At 38.6% G+C, this 17,740-nt stretch overlaps 1 long non-coding RNA gene across 1 annotated transcript; it reads left to right on the top strand.

The window, feature by feature from the left end:
* Positions 1-7,309: 7,309 nt before the first annotated feature.
* On the top strand, positions 7,310-8,246 carry LOC146705901 (uncharacterized). Its single transcript, XR_014921729.1, has 2 exons — positions 7,310-7,441; positions 8,000-8,246. It is a non-coding gene; the product is annotated as an uncharacterized LOC146705901 (long non-coding RNA).
* The last annotated feature ends 9,494 nt before the right edge of the window (positions 8,247-17,740 follow it).

Here is a 17,740-nt window from a genome sequence, read left to right as displayed (position 1 = left end):
TGGACACATCAGACCAGATGCTGGGAACAAATTTAGTCCATCGCAAAACTAGAAGATGGGACATGACAGTTTTCCAGCATCTTCTGGACGTTGCAGTTACAAACAGCTTCATCATTCACAAAGAGTTGTGCATCAGCAAGCAACAGAAGCACAAGACTCACCAGGCCTTCCAGGAGGAGCTCCCTGCACATCTCCTAGGTGTTTTCTTGGATACCAGGCCCGAGTCCCCAAGTCAAGGACACTTTCCTGTCCCTACAAGCACTGTGGATATAGGAAAGAGGCAGAGGGCAAGCATAGGAAGGAAGCAGTGCACTGTCTGTAAGAGAAGCACTCCTTGGAAATGCCAACAGTGCAATATAGGCCTTTGCCTGCAGCTTGAGAGGAACTGCTTTTTCGAGTTCCACCAGGGACCAAAAATACCTGGACTTGCATAGAAAACAGAGACCCCCAGAAACAAACTATAGTCCCAAAGTTCACATATTTGTTGTTGTTTAGTGTTTTAAAGTTTAAATTGCAAATTCTAAATATTTTATTCATGTACACTTTGAGTTCTTATTCAGTAAAAATCTGTAAGATTGAATTTAAATTCGTTTTTTGTGTTTTCCCGTTATTATTCCCTTGTTACACATCAATCCGATTGTTAAGTGATGACGTGACGAATCCTACTTCCGGGCCTAAAGTAGTCTGCATTTAATATGGCTTTTGTGTTGTTAACATGTTTAATTTTATGTATTTTCTTCTATTTAATCTCAAAAAGCTCCTAAAACAGTCAGTGATCACTGTTGACCTCCCTCGGCTTTTATTACCGCTAATCATTTATTTAAGCTCAGTTTTTAAAACCTTAGGATGTAACTACAGCCCAGCCCATGCAGCTCCTGGCTGAAGTTTGGTCCTTTTACAGCATCCTGCCATGTGATTACATTTGTTCCTGACCATCGAGAACACTCATGTTAACTTTTATCGAGTGGAAAAAAAGTTAGCTTGTTTATATTATGCTAACATAGCTGTGTCGCTAGCGGTCACGTAGCACATCATTATATACCAGCTAGCCCAACTTCAGTAACCCTACAAATAGAGCTGGGCGATAGAACGATAACGATATGTATCGCGATATAACTTTTACTCAATAGAGAAATTAAGCTATCGCGATAGACCTCGCCGCTCTTGTCCTCTTAAGAAAAAAAAAAAAAAAAAAAAGGTCAGCCGATCCAAATTCAGTAGCGCAGAGCTGAACCAATCACAGCCGCAGCGTCACGTCGCGTGACTTGCTACGTACAGCACAAGTGCCAAGCCGCACGTGTGTTTGTTTGGGAAGCAGCCAGCGCATAATGGAGGAAATGAGTGTGCCGACTAGAAAAATCAACCGAGCGTGACCGAAGAGAAAACCGATGATGGTTCCAATGCCGGAGAGATTGTCGAACGGAAGAGCCATAGAAGTTCCGTAGTTTGAAGGTATTTCGGCTATTTCAAGTCTGACAAAAAACAGAGCGTGCACTGTAAATTGTGCCGAAAGCAAGTCTGGAAATACAATAAACTGGTGCATGCGTCACACTGTGCGCCGCGTTATTGTTTCGGTGAAATGAATTTCTACAATACTGTTACTGTTAATTCTACTCTCTGCAGTGTTTAAATGCTTACATATACACACAGTTACTGTCCGTCCACACATACGACTCGGTTCTGCTTCTATGCCGCAGCTTTGTTTACTTTTTCCCACCGAGGCTTCTAGACTTCTGATTGGCCAACATTTCTGCACGGTTAGGAATCTAGCGCCACCTGCTGCTTTGGCATGTTCATAGCAGCGTTTTCCTTCATTTCTGCCTTTATGTGTGGACGGGATTATTTTTTAAAACGAAAACGGAAAATCTCCGTTTTCAAAAATACCCGTGTACGTGTGGACGTAGCCTCAGTCTCTGACTGGAAGCGCTAATTCGTCATTCGGCTTTTGTCAGACTAAAGTAACTGTTAAAACTGTTTGAAAAGCTAAGCTATACAACAAGGAGAGATTGAGAATTTCCTTTTAGTTCTCAGTTTATTTGATATTGACAAAAGTTAGTCATTTTTGTCTGTTCTTCTGTAAAACTTGTTTCTAAGTGGAATTGACAATTTAGTCTGTTTCATTTGTTCTATTTTGAAACTTAAACGCTTTAGCGGCTGCCTTTTGTGTAGTTTGCAATATTTGCCTTTATTTATCTGAAAAAGTCTCATGTTCCTTAAGTACATCTACCCTGTTGAACTTATTATGGGAAATAAATATTTAAAAACAAGCTGCTGATTATTTCACATTTTACTTGTGAGCAACGGCACATTTAAATCTTACAAATATAGTTATTTGGCTTATATCGTGATAGATATCGTTATCGCCTGAAATGAAAAAAACATATCGTGATATGAAAAAATCTCATATCGCCCAGCTCTACCTACAAACGTCACTGCTGTTTAGTTTCCTGTCTTCATTTATGCTGGAAGTGATAACAGAGCTGTACGTTTTAATTTGTTTCCAAAACCCTGCAGTCAGGACATGCTATATTGTATTTAGATAGAAGCTAGCGAGCTAACTTCTAACTCTGTTAAATGTCATAAATTCCGTTTTTATGGATGCCTGGATGTTAAACTCAATTGTTACACCTGGTAGAGCAGAACGCTGATCATTTTATTAAAGATGAAAGACTTTAGACAGTTTTTCAACTCTCAGTAATGCCACAGTGATCGTTTGATATATGGACCTGCAGCGGAGTTTAGGTCCAGACACGGCTAGTGACGTCAGAATGAACAACCGGATAGCATACAGTAAAACAAAACAAAACAAAAAAACTACCAAATGTTGAAAGAAGTAGTAGTCCTGAAAAAAAGTGACAAAGGCACACAGTTACAGCAGATGTTATGAGACTTTTACAGCTAAAACAACAAAATAATTCCAGGCAGCCTGTTTAATATTATAGGGTATAAAGGGCTAACTTTGTGATGTAAGTCGAGCTAGCAGGCATGCTTTTGCTTATTTCATCCACATATATATTTGTGTAATCCAGCAGTTCAGCTATAGCCTTAGAATCAGGGTCTTCATTAACCGCAGTGTGTCCGCTGTGAGGAGTGCTTTGCCTGGAGTGTGTGAGATAGTATAACTGTACCTCATAAGCCTAAGTTGGAACCACTGGATTCTGGGTGGAAGCTCAGTTAGTGCTCGTTGCTCCCCGTCTGACACCATGTTTTGAGGCTTAAGGATTAAAGCAACAGTTTGTAGAGTAACTCAAACTCGTACTTTATTGTCAAAAGGCTCCCCAAACCATTTTTCTCCTTAGCAAGCTGCCGGTTTATCCAATGTTCACGCCTTGTTAAACCTTTCACAATAAAACAGGTTACACTAAAACAGATAGTTGGCTGACAGTTGGTTGCTACACTCTGGAAATGGAATGAAGGTGAGTGTTATTAACCCTCTGGGACATGCTGCACCTCAAAATCACATGACCGATTTAAGCTGACAGCAAAAAGCTGCAGCCATGCTGAGTCTCCATTTCCGCTTGTGTTGAAAGTTTGAACTTGAAAATATACACACGTTTCTAAATTGTAATAACAGGCCACTAAATCCAGAGTTATGATTTAAAAAAATAAGCAATGCTTTTTTCTGAATACTATTGTCACGTTTGTGCAGGAAGAAAGCTAAAAAAAAAAGCATCTTCTAAGGACAGCGCAAAAACAGTAAAGAAAAGAAAGACGCCACCTCTTTCCTATTGGTGGAAAAATGTACCATCCATCCATCCATCCATTTTCATCCGCTTTGTCCGGGGCCGGGTCGCGGGGGCAGCAGCCTAAGCAAAGAGGCCCAGACCTCCCTCTCCCCAGCCACCTCCTCCAGCTTATCCGGGGGAATACCAAGGCGTTCCCAGGCCAGCCGAGAGATATAATCTCTCCAGCGTGTCCTGGGTCTGCCCCGGGGCCTCCTCCTGGTGGGACATGCCTGGAACACCTCACCCAGGAGGCGCCCAGGGGGCATCCTTGTCAGATGCCCGAACCACCTCAGCTGGCTCCTTTCGATGTGGAGCAGCAGCTGCTCTACTCTGAGCCCCTCCCGGATGGCCGAACTTCTCACCCTATCTCTAAGGGAGAGGCCAGCCACCCTTCGGAGGAAGCTCATTTCTGCCGCTTGTATCCGCGATCTCGTTCTTTCGGTCACTACCCACAGCTCGTGGCCATAGGTGAGGGTAGGGACGTAGATCGACCGGTAAATTGAGAGCTTCGCTTTTACACTCAGCTCCCTCTTGGTGATTGGTGAAAATGTACCATATCAACCAATAAACTATGTGCATATGCTACTTCCGGTGGGGAAACTCCTGTATAGCACTTCGTTTCCAGTGTGATATTCGCTCTTTGTTTATGGTCAGGTTTTCCAAAACAAGTCAACCAAATGGATGAATCAAGAGGCGATTTACATTTCTCAAGATGTCTTGGCCATTTACCAAATATATCTGTAGATGATGTTCATCAACTTGTCGATATTTTTCCCCCGCGCCTCAGAGCAAAACAGAGAAAGGATTCAAAGAAAGGATTTCTCAGTATTTGTATACAGTGGTCCCTTGTTTGTCACGGGTGTTAAGTTCTAAAAATAACCTGCGATAGGTGAAATCGCATAAAGGCTGTAAAACTGTAAAACCCCTCACTACATACTTTTTTCATACAGACATGAACATTTTCACACTTTTCTCTCTTGTTTAAACACCCTCAAAGTTCAAACCTTAATAAGGTAAAATAAGTCCAGTATTACAGAATGAAACCAAAGATCAAACCCTGTTTTCAGGTCCAGAACACGGGAATAGAGCAGCTGCGAGAGAATTCAACATCAATGAATCATTAATGAATCAGAAGTCCAACTTTTTGTGCGATGGTTATCTTCCTCTGCCTTTGACGGTGCAAAACATTTTGTCGACATTGTTTTTGTTGGGAAGAAAAGTACAGCACTTCAGAGTCACACTGCTAGCAATTGATTTGGCGTTTCTGTACGGCACAGGAGAGATGGCACGGAGGAGATCAACAATGGTCTACAGCCGATCAGGATGCAGAACACAGTGCGGTGTAAAAAAAAAAAAAAAAAACAGCATGCAAAATTGCACTAAAAAACCCCGCAAAAGTAGAGCTGGGTATCGTCACTGATTTCTAGAATCTATTCAATTCCGATTCACAAGGTCCTGAATCGATTCGATCCACGATTCGATTTAATTCGATTCGATTCGATTTAAATCTGGGAAATTTTGACAGTCAGAAATATTATAATTCAGATCAGTACATTTACATATTTTTGTATCAATAAAAAGGAAGCTGACACACGCAAGACTTTATCAAAGGTGTGAGCGTCACAGCACATGCCTTTGTGTCAAAGTAGCTGAGGATAAAACACAGAAAAACATGAAGGTGATTTTCCTGGCCTGGGATTTTATAAAAATATTCTGCAGTACATCAAAAACGAAAGAAAAGCATTAATCAACATATGAACATTACCTCTGAAGTTACAGCGGTTTTATTAGAGACACGGTTAAGCGTTTTGCATTTTGAATAATTTTAAAAAGTTTAAATTTGTTCAGTATTGAACAGCAGAAATGAGGTTTTCTTTTTGGAAGAATGTAAAAGAGAAAAAAACAGCGGCTGACAGCGCTGTAAACAACAGTAGACTGGTGCGTAACAAGCAAGCAAATAATGAAGAAAGGGAAACTGTTTTTGAAGTACAGAGAGAGAGAGAGAGCTGTGCATCGCGGTGGAAGCAAAACAGTAAAAGTCAGAGTGAATTCATGACGATGTTTATGTGAAGCGTTTGGATCTTCTTTTGCTGCTGGTTCGGTCAATATTGTTTGGAGAGAGATCAAACTAACAGCTTTAGAATCGGCTCATAAAGGGCGTGAACACAAAGCGCGGACCCGCCGACAGATCAGAATCAGCGAGCTGTCTGCTTTCAGCCCCGACTGTGAGAAAGGCGACATCTAACTGATTCTGATCCGCGGGTCGCGCTGTGTGTTTAAGTCTATGTGCAGAATCCGTGTACCTGCTCTCATTTACTGTCTTAACTGTTTGGTGGTTCTTGAAATTTTGTGAGATGTCACCAAAGATTCTGGCATTTCAGGCAAAATAAATTTATATTAAAAAAATCGATTCAGGATTTTAATGAATCGATTTTACGTTATCCAAGCCAGAATCGATTTTAATCGATGAATCGATTATAAAAACCCACCCCTACGCAAAAGGGACCACTGTAATTTTGAAGATAAGTCACAACATACCCTTCGTAAATACTAATATAAAGACGCCCTTACTAGCAATCGTTCATTTAATTTTTCTGTGGCTTTTTTCACGGTTTGAATCAAGCATGAGCGAAGCCACTGCTCCCGCACTGACTGTAACGCAGTCAATTCTTCTTTTACTGTTATGCTGTTTTGTGAATCACAAGGTTTAAAACTACTAATAAACACACACACACACACACACACACACACACACACACACACACACACACACAAAGTAACTCCACCAGAGTGCCAATTTCAGGTCACTTTTGCCGGTCCAAGCCCGGATAAAGGAGCAGGGTTGGAATTGTGACATTAAAAAAACAATAATTGCTAAAAGTAATTTAATTTGTAGTTCTAAATAAATTCTCAATGCATTTAGGACGTTTTTTACTCACTTTATGTCTCTTCCACTATGTTATTTCTCTTTCCAGCAACGTAGGTTACAATTACATTAGCATGACCAATTATGCAAATTAGGCGATGATGTCACTTGAGATGTGAGAGATTTGTGATGTTTAGTGTGGCGTGTATAGTTAGTGTGTTGTGTAGACGTTGTTTTGTTTTGTATGCCAGTGAGGGTACTAATGAATGTCACAAAGGCAGAACACAATGTAAACACGGTCTTGAGGTGGAAAACCAGACAAGTGATGCGCTTGCTGCTGTCAGACCTGCAGGTTTTATCGCTGTGGTGGTTATGGGCAGAAATCTGTGCCATCAGAAACTGAATTTGAATAAGTTCAATTTGAATTTGAATTGCTCCGATTGAATCTGAATTGTAACTTGAATAAATGCTTTTGAAAACTGAATTTGAATTAGTCTAATTTGAAATTGAATTTATGGTTTGAAAATGATCATCACTAAATTGAAATTGAATTTATTTTTTGAAAATGAATTGATTTGCTTTGAAACTGCATTTTATCCTTTAAAAATTCAGCTCTCGAATAATTTCAGTTTCACTTCTCACCATTCAGTTTCAGTTCTACAATTCAATTTCAGTTCCAAAATTCAGTTTTTTGGAACTTACATCCAGTTCCGGTTCAAGCGCAGATTAATAGAACTACGTTTTACTAGCGGACCGAAAGTGTTACCGACGGGAATCTACAGCGTCTTGAGCTGAATTAAGACTTCAGAAGTCATTCGTCATGTCGAATGACCAGCGGATAAACTCTCAGGTTGGTAATAAATGTACTACATGTATAAGAACAAGCGTCATGTTAACAAAAGATAGCCGTAAGGTAACTGTTATGCTTATTGTAGCTGCTAGCTAAAAACGCTAATTTAGCGTAGTTTGCCCTGAATTCAGCTTTGACAAACAAATATGATCGACTGTTTCTAGTAGAATTCCAAAGTTGTCATCTTGGACCCTCTCAGAGTACCCCCTCTGTATGCTTGCAGAGACCCCTACAGTAGGGAAACATGCAAAACTGTGCCCAAACCTTTGTGTTTTAGCTTTATTTATGTCTTACACAGCATCCCAACTCTTTAGCTAACTTAATAGCTTTAGCTAAAGTGAATAGTTAGTCTAATTCATTAGTGCAGCATTACTGGATCACCTCTGTTTGAAGTGATATAATATGATATACAACTATCACTGTGTTTAACTACCATAATAATTCTTAGGGTACTGAGTGCATGCTTAATTAGATATATTTTTTAAACATACTGCTCCATTACTATGTTTGACAGGCTGAAGTTGTCGGGTCACCTCCTAAATCGACCATCTTTTACAGGTGTTTTGTGCCAGAAATGGAGTGTCCACTGAAGACTGAAGATACTGAATCTCTACGCCTTGCCATTGATCCCTATTGTGCCTTCATCTAGACAAGAGACATTAACTTAACCACTCTCATATGCTCTGTACCTACATCACATTCCCTGACAGTCGTAGCTTGGCTCATCTGAGGGTGAAATTATAAGAATGTGTTATTTTGCAAAGTGCTCTCTAGTGTTCCTAAATAAAATATGGCATTGAGGTCATTTCTTTTGAATTAATCCCTTCTTCTGAAATATAAGAACCTCTTCTGGTTTTAATGGCACTTTGGATTTCCTGACTTTCTGTTCCACTTCCAAACCCAAATAGATGCTGACAAGCTGACACAGTAACATGGAAGAGGGAAAGACGTTGGAAAGGACTACTACAAATAAACCTAATGCCTAACAATGAAAAGTGTAAAATAAGAACAACAATAATAATAATAATAATAAAGATAAAAGATGAAGTAACAAGTTTTTAGTTTTGTTTATTCCAAATGATCATCCAGATGTCTGTGACATGTGATGACAAACACCATAATGGAAGGCCTTAGTCATCACATGCTTAAACTCATCATATATTTTTGCATATGCTGAACAGGCAGTCAGACATGCTGTAACTGTGGGGTAGAAAACAGCATGAACACCATACGGCAGGGGTCTCAAACTCTGAAGTTTCTCTTCTCTTCTGGCAGGACAGGAATGTGGCCTTGTCCTGTGAGCCACAGTAAGGATATACTTAGAGTAGAACTGGACTGTCACCGGCCTCAGGCTCTTCACCCTTTTCAAAGACAAAGCAGTCATTTAGATAAAATATTAGATATTGTTTACCTGTAAATGCACAAAGAGAATTTAGAAATGTAATTATTGTCAAGAGTGAACAAGTACTGATAGTGTAATCTACAGCTGTGGCCAAACGTTTAGAGAATGAGAAGTGTTGTTTGTTTATTTACAAAGTTTGCTGTTTCAGTGATAGTTGTATATCATATTATATCACTTCAAACAGAGGTGATCCAGTAATGCTGCACTAATGAATTAGACTAACTATTCACTTTAGCTAAAGTTATTAAGTTAGCTAAAGAGTTGGGATGCTGTGTAAGACATAAATAAAGCTAAAACACAAAGGTTTGGACACCGTTTTGCATGTTTCCCTACTGTAGGGGTCTCTGCAAGCATACAGAGGGGGTACTCTGAGAGGGTCCAAGATGACAACTTTGGAATTCTACTAGAAACAGTCGATCATATTTGTTTGTCAAAGCTGAATTCAGGGCAAACTACGCTAAATTAGCGTTTTTAGCTAGCAGCTACAATAAGCATAACAGTTACCTTACGGCTATCTTTTGTTAACATGACGCTTGTTCTTATACATGTAATACATTTATTACCAACCTGAGAGTTTATCCGCTGGTCATTCGACATGAAGAATGACTTCTGAAGTCTTAATTCAGCTCAAGACGCTGTAGATTCCCGTCGGTAACACTTTCGGTCCGCTAGTAAAACGTAGTTCTATTAATCTGCGCTTGAACCGGATGTAAGTTCCAAAAAACTGAATTTTGGAACTGAAATTGAATTGTAGAACTGAAACTGAATGGTGAGAAGTGAAACTGAAATTATTCGAGAGCTGAATTTTTAAAGGATAAAATGCAGTTTCAAAGCAAATCAATTCATTTTCAAAAAATAAATTCAATTTCAATTTAGTGATGATCATTTTCAAACCATAAATTCAATTTCAAATTAGACTAATTCAAATTCAGTTTTCAAAAGCATTTATTCAAGTTACAATTCAGATTCAATCAGAGCAATTCAAATTCAAATTGAACTTATTCAAATTCAGTTTCTGATGGCACAGATTTCTGCCCATAGGTGGTCTCCTCTGTCTTGTGGTGGACAGACATTTTTTTTTTTACTGTAACAAATAATTTGTGGGACATCTTTTTGTGACACCCGATTTGTTCTGTCATTTTAGTTTCAATAGTAATTTGAAATGGTTGTACAAAAAAAAAACCCCCCAAAAAAAACAAACACCAGATGCATTGGCTGCATTTTTAAATAAATAGTTGTATATAACTTTAGCTGTTACAAAATTTGTGCGCAAGTTTTCAAAATTTACAATTTATATTTGCATTTCAATTTATGGAAATAATTAACATGTTTGTGGTTTTTACAGTAAAAAAATATAACTAGTACTAGGATTTTATGTTTTTTGTGGGATTTAAAATCAGTTGTGTTAATACAGTATGTCAATGAAAAAATGTGAAGTTGAGTTAAAAAGAATGATACCAAGCAAGGCGAGGCAACCCCCCCCCCCAAAAAAAAAAAAACCAACATAAATGAAACAATTTAAAGATGAAGTACAAAGGTAAAATCAAAAGTAGTGAAAAATGGCCAATTATATTTTGGACCTCAGAGGGTTAACCCAACAAATCCTGAAAATTTAGGTTTCAGCTTTTGTTCATGACTCCAGATTTCTGATGTGTTGTGTAAATTTAAGCATGTAACAATTACATTTTTTTTCTAACAAAAAAAAGAGTGGAAGTTAAGTTAGACTTGTGTTTGTAAATGACCCACCGTGTAGCTTTCTGGATTTTTTATACTTATTGGGCTACATACTTATTTATGTATTTATTATACAGGCTACACAGTACATAAAATCAAATTTCACAAGTTTAAGTAACTGAAATATTTGGGGAAGTTGGGGAAGAAAAGCATGCACCTGCTGACCTTGAGAAAATATCCCAAAAAAAGGAAGGCCTTTAAGATCTCGTCACCAGGAAGCTGACAACTAGGGGTGGGTTTTGATTATCGATTTATTGAGTAAAATCGATTCTGGTCTGGATAACGTGATATCGATTCATTAAAATCCAGAATTGATTTTTTTAATATAAATTTATTTTGCCCGAAATGCCAGAATCTCTGGTGACATCTCACAAAATTTCAAGAACCACCAAACAGTTAAGACAGTAAATGAGAGCAGGTACACGGATTCTGCACAAAGACGTAAACACAAAACGCGGACCCAACGCATCTGAATGAGCGAGATGTCGCCTTTCTCACCCGACAGCACGTACAGGGACACTCCTTCGGGGCTGAAAGCCAACAGCTCACTGATTTTAAAGCGTCGGCAGGTCCACGCTTTGTGTTTACGTCTTTTTTGCGCTAGATTCTGAAGCTGCAGGTTTTATCTCTCTCCAAACAATATTGACTGAACCAGCAGCAAAAGATGATCCAAACTGCGCTTATCATAAACATCATCACGAATTTCCTCTTACTTTTGCTGTTTGCTTCCACCACGATAAAATCACACTTCATGTAGAGCACGCTCTCTCTCTCTAAGTCGATAATAAAAAACCCACCACTACTTATTACCCACCAGTCTACAGTGTCGGCAGCTGTTTTTTGTTGTTGTCGTTTTTTCTTACTTCCGACAAGAAAGCCTCATTTCCGCTGTTCAATACTGAACAAATTAAAACTTTTTAAAATATGCAAAACTGCAAAATGCTTCGCGGTGTCTCTAATCAAACCTCTGTAACTTTGCTCTGCTTCACTTCGTTGTTGACTGCACAATATTTTTAAGGTCATCTGCTATAAAAACCCAGACCAGGAAAACTGCCTTCATGTTTTTCTGTGTTTTATCCTCAAGTTACTTTGCCACAAAGGAATCTGCTGTAATGCTTACACCTTTGATAAAGTCTCACAAGTGTCAGGTTTCTTTTTATAGATATAAAAATATAGATATGTATTGATAAGTGATCAGAATTATAATATTGCTGACTGTCTGAGGCAAAATTTCCCCGAATCGAATCGTGGATTGAATCGATTCAGGACCTTGTGAATTGGAATTGAACCGATTCTGGAAATCAGTGACAATACCCAGCCCTACTGAGAACCAACACAACCCACGGTATCTAAAAGCAGAACGTAAAAATGTACCCATTTTAAAAGGCCACATTGGCAAACACAGTATTGTTGTTTTGGATGAGGATATGAGGGTTCAGGATAATTCCATGCAACGCCACAAGAACCACCGCTCAAAAATCCTGATCGCCAAGCGAAAAGATTCTATTTCTAATTTTGGCAACACAACACCGAAGGTCATGTTTGAGAAGGTCATGTGCAACAATTAAATGTATTATTAAAGATTTAAAATTGGAAAATCATAGAAATGGATGGTCCTCATCATTTTGAATTTGTAACTTAAACTTCTGTGCAGCAAGTCACATTTGGAGTATTGTAGAACCACAGAAAGTGTCTACAAAATATACAGATCTGACAGAAGACTTGGGCTGCGTCCACACGTACACGGGTATTTTTGAAAACGCAGCTTTTTCTATGCGTTTGAGCCTTTCGTCCACACGTAAACAGTATTTTCCATCACTGAAAACTGAGGTTTTTAAATGCTCCTGCCAGGGTGTTGATTTTCGAAAACGGAGATTTAGTCATGCAATGTCAAAGGTGTGCACCTTTTTTTGACGTCACGCTGTCTGCAACGTTATCGTTTACATGAGATAAATTTCTACAATTGCAGATATAGATAAAATACTGTGGCTGTTAATCTTACTATCTGCAGTTTTTAGATGCTTGCATGTACACACGCAGTTACTGTCCCTCCGTTTAGAAAGACAGAGGCGTTAGTGTGAACTTCTCCATTCAACACAGACGCTCTCACAACCCAAATCTGTGACGTGGTCGTCAGTTTTGAATAACTTTGTTTTTTTAATTAAATTTATGTATGCTTATTGCGTTTTGTTCATTTCTAAGTTGTGAGTCCACACAAAAGCCAAAATACTGTCTTTGGTTATTAACATTTGAAATGATGAAGGCACTTGACAAGTAACGCAAAAGTAACTGCCTTTTCAGAAAAACAAAACAACTTTTAGAAGTACAGTGGTCCGTGGCTATAACGCGGTTCACCCTTCGCAGCCTCGCCGTTTCATGGATTTTTTTTGGGTGCACTTTTGCATACTTCCCCCCCTTACAGCGCATTGTGTTCTGCGTCCTGATTGGCTGTAGACCAATTGTCAATCAATCTCGTGCCATGTCTCCTGTACAGTACAGAATGTCTTGTCAAATTTACATAAATAAATAAATACATAAATCTTCGATTACTAGCAGTGTGACTCTGAAGTGCTGTACTGTATGTTTGTATGTTTTCTCCCTAACAAACACAACAATGCCGACGAAACATTTTGCACCGTGAAAGGCAACCGCGGTAAACGAGGGACCGCTGTATAAGATATTAGCACTACTACTCATTGTAGCACTAAGAGACAAAAAATAGAAATTCAAAAAGTGAGGTCTGCCACTATAGCTCACATCAGCCATGTAATCTGTAGCTGGGTTGAAAAAAAAATTTGTAGTAAGAAAACCAAACAAACCGCAAAATATACAACACATATATGAGAGGTACTTAAAGTATTTTAAGCATCCAGGCTTCATTAACCACGGGTGAACATTCACACAAAAAAAAGAGAAAAAAAAATGATAGACATTAAAGAAAAAAAAAATCCAGGTTTCTTGTGCGCAAAACATGAGCCATTGAAGCATGGCTCATGGCAAACCACAAAATGTCCAGTACTCTCACCAAAGACTGCTAAGAAAAAGCAATGTAGCAGAATACCAGTGGAAAACTTGGAACTCGACGAAAAAGAGCAGTTAGAAATACAGGTGCAATGTAAAAGACAGGTAATGCGGGAACAAATAAATGTGATGGTCCGCGGGAGTGTCTGGGGTTTTTCCACCTGCATCTGCCAGCCTCTTGTCCACCCCTTAGGGGTGGAGCTTCCTGCGTCTCACCTGGGCCTCATCTACAAGCAATCAGCAGGAGGGCTTCTTAAACTAGGCCAACCTGCCACTTCTCGCCAGTTCGTTATGCGCTGTTCAATGGTAATGAGGCAGCTCCTTTTTTGGGAATTGGTTTACCTTTTTCCCCCTACCTTGTTACATTTGGACTACTATTGTACCAAAGATGGCAACTACAAAAATACAGCTCTAGGAGAAAACTTGGAATGCCCTGAATGATAGCAACTGGAAGAAGCTCATGCCATGGCATGAGCTTCATGGCAGGCAGAAGGCAGCAACCCAAGTATTGCTTTATATATGAAACTGTATAAATGAGAGTTCCTCCGACTTGCCAAAGCAGGCCATCCTACACTACCTGAGAGTATAACTCACAGTGGTGAGTCTGAGCTTTACGGTTAGTGATGAACCTCAGAGAAGCATGATACACATTATCAACCATTCAAAGACATTGAGCAGAAGCATTCATATATAGAATATCTCCATAATCCAGCACAGTTTTTCTACCTGTATCTGGAGGCAAAAATGTTGCAGCAACAAGCCGCTTCTTTATATTAAAAGACAAACACAACTTATTTTGAAAATAAAATCTCAGTTTTAACTTCAGATTTTTCACAAGATTCTCTACATGTGGTTTGAAGGTGAGTGAGTCATCAATCAAGATTCCCAGATATTTATACGTGTGAACCAATACCTTCAAGAGTGGTTACTGATGGGATTGTTTGGGCCCATTTCCTTGATTTAAAAAACAACATGAGCTTTGTTTTGTCTGCATTGACAACAAGTTTAGGCTGAACTAATGAGTGCTGGACAGCAAAAAAGGCTTTCTGCAAGGAACAAGAGTTGAACCACAGCTGTAAAAAACTGTATCATCAGCATAGAAGTGCAAGTTTGCATCTGGCACATTTAGACCAAGATTGTTTATGTAAATGTTAAATAGAGGGGACCTAATACAGAACCCTGTGGCACTCTTGTCATGGCAAAGTCCTGTGGACTTAAATGAGTAAGCAGCTGATGTTCCCAAAATCTGCAAAACATTATGAGCTGGTCCTCATAGCAAGCCTCACCAGACAGCTTCAGTCCATATCGGATGCACAGGATGGAGTTAAGGCTCTGCAAAGACACCCAATTTCTAAGTTTGCTTTTTACCACACTCATCTGGCTGAATACGCTCTCAACTTCAGCATTTGAGTGTGGCAAGGACAACACAGACACAGCAGCCAGCTGTATAATTATGTATATTATCACGTTCGTGTTTTTTCAGTGCAGCTTCAGCAAGTACCAACGACCGGATTTGGTGTGTGGTAGTAACAGGTAAATTAACTTTTTTTTTTTTTTTAAATTGTGTGTGTGTGTGTGTGTGTGTAATATATATATATATATATATATATATATATATATATATATATATATATATGTATATGTATATATATGTATATGTATATATATATATATGTATATATATATATATATGTATATATATATATATATGTATATATGTATATATGTATATATATATATATATGTATATATATATATATATGTATATATATATATATATATGTGTATATATGTATATATATATATATATATATATATGTGTATATATATGTGTATATATATGTATATATATGTATATATATATATATATATATATATGTGTATATATATGTGTATATATATGTATATATATGTGTATATATATGTATATATATATATATGTATATATATATGTATATATATGTATATATATATATATATATATGTATATATGCGAGTGCCTGTGTATAAATACACAAACAATACACATATGCTTTCATGCTTTCAATTGTGTAATTTAAGTGATCTAGTAGCTCTGCTTTGGAAGTTCAGTTCATGCTAGTGTTTGTACGTGTTGTGTCTCTAGGGGCCACCGCATACATTTATATATAAACATATAAATAAAACCAGGCCTGAACTTTGGCTGAGCAGGAAGTCTCTGGTCTTGGTCCAGCACATTCAGAAGGAGGTGCCACAAGTGAAACCTTGATTTGTGTCCCCAGCTATTAAGTGGAGCATCATATAGGGTGGTCTCCAGATGGTGTTTAGGGAAGCTTGTTTCCACCGTCCACGGCATCATCTTGATTTGCAGGGCTGATGTAATCGATGGCTGCCATGTCACCAAGATGCATTCAGAAAGATGCAAAACAAAGTGGTGCAAACAATGCTGTTAATAAAGATATAACAAGTAATATTCTAGCACTTTAAAAATTCACTACAAACAGAATACTTGCCTGTTAACAATAATCATGGTCCAGGGGTACCTCCTCCAGGGCAGACAGTCAACAGATGGTTGGTACTGCCAGAGAGCACCACTGACTGCCTCTAAACTACTCTCCCCCTCATCTCCCACATCTTCTTTGGGCTCATCCTCCAGGGCCAAGACGTCACCAGCACTGAGGCAGATGTTATGCAGAATAGGACATGCTGTTATGACCTGCAACAGATTTTTTTATTTTATTTTTTTAAATAAGGTGTTTATACACTTATTATAATAAATAAAATAATGAGAACTTTAGTTTATTAAAGTTCTCATTATTTTATTTTAGTTATTCAGAAAACACTGGCACTATATTCTAATGACTTACATGAGGTACAAAGTTTTGGTGCACCTCCAACTCTTGAAGAAAGATGGCCTGGAATCTCATCTTCATCATTCCAAAAGCACATTCTATCCAGTGTTTAAGTAATAATAATAATACTACATTTTACTAAACTAACTAAAAACTAAGCCAACTAAAAAGGAGAGAGGGGCAGCGGCAGTCACCATTCTTTGTATCTCACCGGAGATTTGTCTTAGATGGGATTGATCGGGACTTGCCCCGGACGGGCAGAGCTCCTAACTCTGCCCGCCACTGTGCTGTGCTTCACACGCGTAGCCATGGTCTTGCCGTCCCGGGGACATAAGGCACCATCCCGCTGCCTCTGACACAGGTGTGTCAGGTTAATGATCAGGAGGGGCGGTGGAATGGGCATCCCCCCGGAACAAATCACATATTAGAAAACAAATCATGCAATAACCCCACAAAATAAAACACTACAAGCTAATAAAAGATCAAAGAATAAAACACAGCACTACATGCAAGGAAATAAAAACATCAAGTTAAACTTGTCCATTCCACCTTGTGACAAACAGAAACCTGCAAATATTGCAAAAACAAGTCAAAACAGGGTTGCGCCTTAGATACTTGATTCAAATTGTTGTCAGCAACTGAAAAAATTATAATAAAAATAATGATAATAATAACTAGAAAAATTTGCATTTCCTGCGACAAATGCTGTGTGGATGCCAAAAAAGCTGCTGCAAAAAAAGCTGAAAAAGTTGAAAAAAAAAAAAAACCCAAAAAATGTTGCCCTGAGCAGGATTCGAACCTGGCCCTTCTGGTACTCAAGGCAGGTTCTCATGTCACTGCACCAAACTCTTTCTCACAAAGAAGAGGTGGAGAGACTGACAATTGTGCTGAAATGAGCAGAAGAGGCTGAGAATTGTGCTGATAAGAGGTGAAAAGGCTAAACATTTGGCAGAAAAGAGGTGAATCAGAAGAATTTCTGCTGAAAAGAGGTAAAGAAGCAAAAAGATGAGCTGAAAAGAAGTGTAGAAGCAGAAGTGCTTGCTGAAGATGGCTGTATGTGTAATGACACACTGGAGAGTGTCAAGAAAGCAGAGCGCATGCAAGCAGGGAACATGTGTAGCAACTGTCACAGGTAGGATTTGAACCTCTGCCACCGGGTCTCACGGCAGCTGCCCTACCCTCTGAGCCAAATGAGTTCTGGTCACAAGCAAAGATATGATGAGAGGGAAAATGTGCACTGTGGAGCAGAAGCTCAAATTAGCAGAAAAGAGGTGAAGAGGAAGAACTTTGTTGTGAAATGAGGTAAAGAAA

Source organism: Copadichromis virginalis, linkage group LG7, assembly GCF_057382275.1.
Source record: "Copadichromis virginalis isolate Kocher_CV1m ecotype Utaka linkage group LG7, C_Virginalis_male_GT1.1, whole genome shotgun sequence".
NCBI lineage: Eukaryota > Metazoa > Chordata > Actinopteri > Cichliformes > Cichlidae > Copadichromis > Copadichromis virginalis.
The sequence above is the reverse complement of the archived record's forward strand: the minus strand, read 5'-3'. Positions and strand labels throughout refer to the sequence as shown.